The sequence below is a fragment of the Nicotiana tomentosiformis genome, chromosome 2, assembly GCF_000390325.3.
Source record: "Nicotiana tomentosiformis chromosome 2, ASM39032v3, whole genome shotgun sequence".
Lineage (NCBI taxonomy): Eukaryota > Viridiplantae > Streptophyta > Magnoliopsida > Solanales > Solanaceae > Nicotiana > Nicotiana tomentosiformis.
Window position 1 is genome coordinate 177,481,268 of NC_090813.1, and position 7,768 is coordinate 177,489,035.

The window sequence follows — 7,768 nt, forward strand, 5'->3', positions numbered from 1 at the left end:
TTAGTTAATTGCACCACAATCCTCAGTTGTTAGTTAGTTACGGGGGTAATTATGTTATTTCTTTATTTATAAATGTAATCTGTTAGTAGTCGGTAATTAGAAGTATAAGTTGTCACATACATTTCATTTTGTTGTAGAAATTGATATTACATAGCTCAAAATACTTAGAGCTTTCTCTCTGTTCACTTCACCTCTTCCATTCTCAATTCCTCTTCTCGCTTCATTCATCTGTGACTTGTTCTTCATAATCAGTGTAAATCAATGAAAGTTTACATCCTATCAGAGCCCTAATAAGCTGAATTGGGCAATTTTTTGCATATTTCTGGTTAAATTCGAGGAATTCAGCTCCTTTTGTGGCAGAAACCCTAAATGTTTGTTCATGGTGATTGATGATGATGGTGTCAGAAAGAAAAGCGGAGTTACTAACGGTATTTCTAATGGAGAACGATGGTGATTGACCATAATCATCTACTTTATCTCCATCTATGTGATGGTCCTGGATCAATGTCAATAGGATTTCTGTTAACCGGCATGGATAATTATATGATTTGGAGTCGAGCTATGAATTTGTTACTGCCAGGGAAAGATAAACTCGGCTTTGTGGACGACACTCTATGCAAGGAGGATTTCAAGCCGAAACTATGAAAATTATGGGATTCCTGCTTTCTTCGAGTACTCGTGATATTTGGTTAGCCTTAGAGGAATGTTTTGACAAGGTAAACGAATCTCATGAATATCAGTTCCCTAGGTAAATTTTTACTCTTACTCAAGGCACATCCTCTGTATTAGTGTATTTTATTTGTTTGAAAGATCTATGTGATGAATACGACTCTCTTATGCCCCTCCCTGTGGTTGTCCCAAGTCTAAATAATTTCTTAAGCATTTGCAATGTCAGAGGATCTATCAATTTCTCATGAGCCTCAATAAGGGCTATATCCAAGCTCGTAATCAAATTCTGTTGAAGACACGTTTGCCTACTATGCGCCAGGAGTAGGCTATAATTGTTCAGGATGAAAGCCAGAAGATAGTTTCAGAAATTACTATGCTAACACTGGTATTGAGCCAACTGCTATGTTCACATCACAAGGAGGAACCACTTCTAAGTCTAAAGAAGAATTATACTAATGAATGTGAGTTTTGTCATTTAAGATGTCACTCTAAGGATAATTGCTATAAACTAATGAAGTGTGACTCCTATGGCATGAAATGGGATTTGAAAGTAAATTGTTATAAGCTCATTGGTTATCTTGCTAATTTTAAGTCTAAAAAGAAGGCAAATGTGGTGATGCATCAGAGCACTGTTGCTCCAACATTTACTCAGGAGCAATACTCTATGCTTCTGAATATGCTAAGCAAGGTATCAACTTCAAATGCTAGTACTCACTTGGCAGGTAATGATATTCCTCCACAGGTTAATAGTATTAAATGAATGTAGATACTACGGCCACTAATCACATGATGAGTAATGACAAGTTCTTGCTCAATGGTTGTTACACCCCATGTTTTCGTACGTGAAAGTACGTCATAAGTAAATTGATAGAAGCTCGGAAATGAGATGGTACATCCCTCATTTTCGTATGTTAAAATTTCATCGTAAGCTAATCGACATAAGTTCGAGAATGAGATTATTTTGAGATTATAAACATTATGCTATTTCAAACAAGTGATGAGTAAATTCGTGAAGGTGAGAGGGTAAGCAAATCAAAGAAAATGAATTTTCGTCAAAGTTTAACATGTTGAGATAAAATACGGCCAGAGCTAAAATACCCGATATTTATGGATTAGTGCCATACAATGTACTATATGACCATAATAGTAAGATGTATAAGGTATGTTAAAAGTGAGTAGTATTTTAAGTAAGTTAAGATAATTAATTAATTATTGGGTAATGAGAGATTACCTAATTAATTAAGGAATCATTGGGTAATTAATTAAAGAATTGAGTAAGATAAGACCCTCCCCCACGTGGCAACAAGCCACCACAAGGAATTGTGACTCTTAAGTTATTATGTTATGTGGCAAGATTAGAGAGGTGATATTTGGAAAATCTTAAAGACATGAGTCACATATTCATTTAATGAAAGAGAGCCATTTTAAGTCTTAAGCATATGAGTCACATATCCATCTAATGAAAGAGAGCAATTTTAAGTCTTAAGAACGTGAGTTTCTTCAAATGAATTCATGTGTACATTATAAATCAAATGAGTTCTTCATGTGTGCAATTCACGCTTTAGAGAGTGGCTGACCGTGAGTTCTTCAAAGAGCAAAAATATTCCATACCAAAATAAGATAACGTTGGTTGTTTGATTCTGTAAATCTTAAATTGCAAATTCTAAGAAAATTGATTCAGGTATGTTAAGGCTATCCCTTCTTTCTTTTGGCATGATCCATTTGATACAAACGAAACAAGTAAACACATAATTTTCATAAATGGCTCTATTCATTAAAGTATTAGAGGTGTCTATATTCTTGATTCTCCATGTGAATTATTATTATAGCTTCTGTTCATGGGTCTCAGAAAAATACGTATTTGATAAAGTTTATTCGAAAGGCATATTGATTTTATGATATTCCGAGAAATCTTAGTAACGTAATTCTTATGCATTTCATGCATTTATACATGTACATTGACCCATGACCAGATGTCATTATGTACGAGTATATTATATGTATATGGGATATGGGATAAGGTTACGACATTATATACGCACCACCACCTGATCAGCTGGTATACGTTGATGATTTTGCCCACAGTGGACGAGATGATATGATGGGATAACCTCAGAGGCTTGATGATGTTATGGATACATATACCTATGCATGGTATGACATTTATACGCATATGCATGACGTTATAAAAATGAAATGATTCAAAGAGCTATGCAGACGTACATGTCGAGTCTTTTACTCAATGTTTTTCTCATGTCTATTATTTACTAATTTTTATTCCTTACATACTCGGTACATTATTTGTATTGACGTCCCTTTTGCCCGGGGACGCTGCGTTTCATGCCCGCAGGTCTCGATAGACAGGTCGAGAGTCCTCCAAGTAGGCGATCAGCTCAACAAAAGATGTTGGTGCACTCTATTTGCTCCGGAGTTACTTGTTTGGTCAGTATGATTTAGATATGTATTGTTTGGTATGACGGGGCTCTGTCCCGACCTTTCTGACAAATATGTATTCTTAGAGGCTTGTAGACAGATGTCATGTACGTAAAAAATTGTATGGTCTTGTCGGCCTATGTTCAGTGTACAAGTGGTTATTTTGGTCTTTGAGGCACATATGTCTTATGTATAAGTTGGTATTACATGTTGTATTATACCTATATCACGGAAGCCTCTCCGACTCAGTTATCTATGATAGTATAATACGAAAAGAAATGTTATGTTGGTACTCGGTTGAGTAAGGTACCGGGTATCCCGTCGTGGCCATCGGTTTGGGTCGTGACAATGGTGTTAAAATAGGAAATTCAGGAAATGTGAAATTGCCAACATGTGATTCTCCTCAAGTAATACATGTTGGTGACTGTTAGTTAATAGGAGGTGATGTGATCAAAGATGTGTTGTGTGTGTCAACTTTTGAATTCAATCTCTTATCCGTTTCCAAAGTAATAAGAGAACTGAATTGTTGTGGTTTGTTCTTTCCTGGATTCTGTGTGTTTCAGGATCTTTGCACTGTGAAAGTGAAGATAACTGGTAGAGAGCTAGATGGGCTTTATCTGTTGGATTGTCAGACTAAAAGCAATACATTAGAGAATAAGAGATGTATGACTGTTAAGGAAGAGGATTAGGTCATGTTCCCATGGATGTACTTAGAAATATTTTTACTTTTTACAAATAAGGCTTATTTTGTTCTACATCAATGTGATAGATGTCCATTATCTAGGAAAATTAGGTTTCCATTTCCAATCAGTGATAGCAGAGCAGATGGATTTTTTCATTTGGTACATATGGATGTCTGGGACAATATAAAGCTTCTACTTACAATAGAACGAAATACATTCTTACTTTGGTTGATGACCATTCAAGATGGACATAAACTTTCTTATTAAGAGAAGTCTATTATTTTTGAATTACTCAAAACCTTTATTGCTATGATTCTTAATCAATTTGGTAAAAGGATTATTTTTTCACATCTGAATATGGGTCTGAGTTTTTTAATAGCACATGTGGTGACGTGTTCAAACTGCATGGAATCTTACACCAGATATCTTATCCTTACATACCCCAACAGAATAGTGTTGTGGAAATGAAACATAGACAAATGTTAGAGACTGCTAGAGCCATTAGGTTTCAGGGTGATCTTCCAGTTAAGTTTTGGGGGTGTTAGGTAGAAGTTGTTACCTGCATTATAAATAGGATGCCTTCCATAGTTATAGGGAACAAGTACCCTTTGAGATCTTGCATGCTAGATACCCTTCTTTTTCACATATGAGGGTACTTGGTTATTTGTGTTTTGCCATTGTCTTACCTAGACAGGATATATTTGGCCCAAGATCCTAAGATTGTTCTTCTAGGTTATGGAATTATCAAAAGGTTACAAGCTCTATGATTTGGAGAATTATGTTTGTTTCATTAGCAGCAATATGGTGTTTCATGTATGATTTCCCCTCTTATGCTTGCTAAGGAGAATTCAACTAAAATCTTTCCTGGTATGACTACTTTGCTAACTCATTATGAAGCAAATGAGTTTATTGTTTCAGCAGACAATCTTTCCAATATACCTATGCCTTCACCTGCTCATGTCCATCATGTTATTGATGCTTGACAACTGGTAAATATGGTTGATCAAAAGGATGCCGAAGAGGTTGTGTTTATTCTTATTGATTCTCAACTACAAGTTGGTCAGTCTTCTCCAATTGCTATTGTTCCACATAGACGTACTAGAATTCTCAAGCCCCCCAATTTGGCTTAAGGATTATATTAGGTCAGACAAAAAACCTGGAACAAACTCTTGTTCATATCCTTTTTTTGACGTTTTATCTTACTGCCATTTTTCTACTAAATATCACTACTTCCTCGCAAAGTTCTGCCGAGGTTGAGCCTAGGAACTATTCTGAAGCAGTCAAGAATACAAGATGGGTAGAGGCTATGCAAGCTGAAATTCAAGCTTTGGAGGATAGTAAGACTTGGCTAGTTGTGCCTTTGCCATTTGATAAAAAATCCATTGGGTGAAAATGGGTGTTTAAAATCAAATATAAGGCCACTGGTGAGGTGGAGAGATTCAATGCTAGGTTGGTTGCCAAGGAGTATAGTCAATAAGAGGGACTTGGTTACCAGAAAACTTTTTCTCCTTTAGTCAAGATGATCACTGTTAGAGGTGTTATTTATTTGGTTGCTATGAAGAATTGGAAGATCCATCAAATGTATACTATTTTGTTTTGCAAGGAGATCTGACTGAAGAAGTGTACATGTGTCTTACTCAAGGCTTCAGAGATGGTGCAGGCTCCCAACAAGTGTGAAAACTACTTAAGTTTTTATATGGTATTAAGCACGATTCTAGGCAATGGAGCCTTAAGTTAACCTCAGCCCTGATTTCTTCTGGTTTTGAGCATAGTCATTTAGACTACATTGCTCACTATGAGGTCACATGGAAAGATGATGGTGGTCTTAACCTATGCTGATGATCGTTTGATCATAAGGGATGATGTCAATTTGATTTAGGAGACTAAAGACTGTTTGCAAAAGGGTTTTAAAATCAAGGATCTTGGTGAATTAAGTATTTTCTAGGCATAGAGTTTGTAAAGCCAGTTGGTGCTCCTATAGAACTTAACCAGAAGCTCACCACTACAAAATTTGAGCTGCATTTTGGTTCCTCTAATGATTCTGCTTTTCTTGATCCTGATGCTTATCATAGACTGGTTGGTAGTCTCCTGTATCTAACCATCACTTGACCAGATATTGCAATTGTTGTTCAATGTCTGAGTCAATTCATGCACTCTTCCAAGTATTCCCACATGGCTGCTGCTCTCAGGCTTGTGAGGTACATCAAGGGTTCCCCTGGTCTTGGTATTCTCATGCATTTTGATCCTTCCTCTCACCTTACTACCTACTATGATGCCGATTGGGCTTCATGTTCCAACCCCAGGCGATCGATTACTGGTTATCTTGTGATATTTTGCAACTTCTCATCTATTGGAAATCTAAAAAGTGGGCCACTATTTCACAGAGTTCCACTGAGGTTGAGTATAGAAGTTTGGACTCAACCGTGACAGAAGTAGTTTGGATTGTGGGTTTGTTTTAAGAATATATGTATGTTTATCCAGCTACCGGTTTCTATGCATTGTGATAGCAAGTATGCTAATCAGATAGCTGCGAATCCTTTATTCCATGAATATACCAAACATATTGATATTGATAGTCATTTTATTCGGGAGAAGGTGCAACTTGCGGTTAGACTTATTGATTGGACGGGGTCCAGGGTGACTCGGGTGAGTTTCGGACCACCCAGGGCTTGGATGAGATTGTTGGTGTCTACTGGTGTTTGGTGTGCTTCGCGGTTGAGCAGTAGGTCTCGCAATCGCGAAGTCTTATCTAGCAAAGATGCATTTTTGTTCTTCGCGTTCGTGTAAAAAGGGTCACATTCGTGAAGGGTTGGAGACATTGGTCTTTGTGTTCGCAGGTGAAGGGCTCGCGTTCGCGTAAAGGAGTGGCTGGATGGAAGCCGGCTAGGGTTAGCCTTCGCGTTTGTGAAGTTTGGGATACATTTGTGTAGGCTTAGGATGTTACTGCAATGCATTCGGGGGTGGATGGCCATATTTGCAAAGAGTCTTTTTAGGCAATGACTGGGCTATGCTTCGCGAAAGGAGGCTTGGACCGCATTCGTGAAGGGTAGTGCTGGGTAGACTTATTTAAGTTCTAATTTCTGGACTTAGACCCAATATTACATATTTTGAGCCTAGACTTGAAGAGGGGCGACTTTTAAAGAGGATTTTCACACAAGGCAAGAAAGGAAGTGATTTCTACTTGATTTTTACATTATATCTTGCTTCCCCATGGATTATTACACATAGCATATGGGATTTGAAAGAGCAATTTGGGGGTTTTGACTATGATTTTGGAAAGTAAAAAATAGAGTTTTGAACCCCCCCCCCCTCCCCGATTAGGAGTCAGATTTGGATGAAAGTTATCTATTTGGACCCATGTTCCAATAGTTAATCAGGATTTTTGACTTTTGTCGAGTTTCGAGAAGCGGGCCCGAGTTGAATTTTTGGTTTACTTTGTTCAATTTGATAAAGATTGGAGCTTTATTATTTGGAATCGATTCCTATAGCCTTCTTTGACGTTATTTAGCTGTTTTTGCTCGATTTGACATGTTCGGAGGCCGATTCGAGAGACAAGGGTTTTTTGGAGTATTGATTCTCTCTCCTTGAGGTAAGTATCTTGCCTAGGCTGGCTAGAAGGTATTTTCTTCATAGACTATGATGCTTGCTATGTATTGGGGGTGACACACGTATGTGGTGATGAGCGTATATGCGTATACTGTGGTTATTCTTGATCCGGATAGACTTTAGACTATTATGTACCTTGTTTTGCTAACATGCCTTCATGTTACCGTGCTTTCTCCACTTGTATGACTACTTGAGCTATTATTCATGCTAGAAATCATGTCTAGGCTATGTGCTTATCTGTTTGAGACATGGTAGGGTTATTTTGCTATGTTGAGTTACTTGCCTTGATTGTAGTCATACTTTTCAGAAATGATATTATGTATGTGTGTTATATAACCATCTCTGTATACTTTTTACATGTTATCTCACGTGATGTT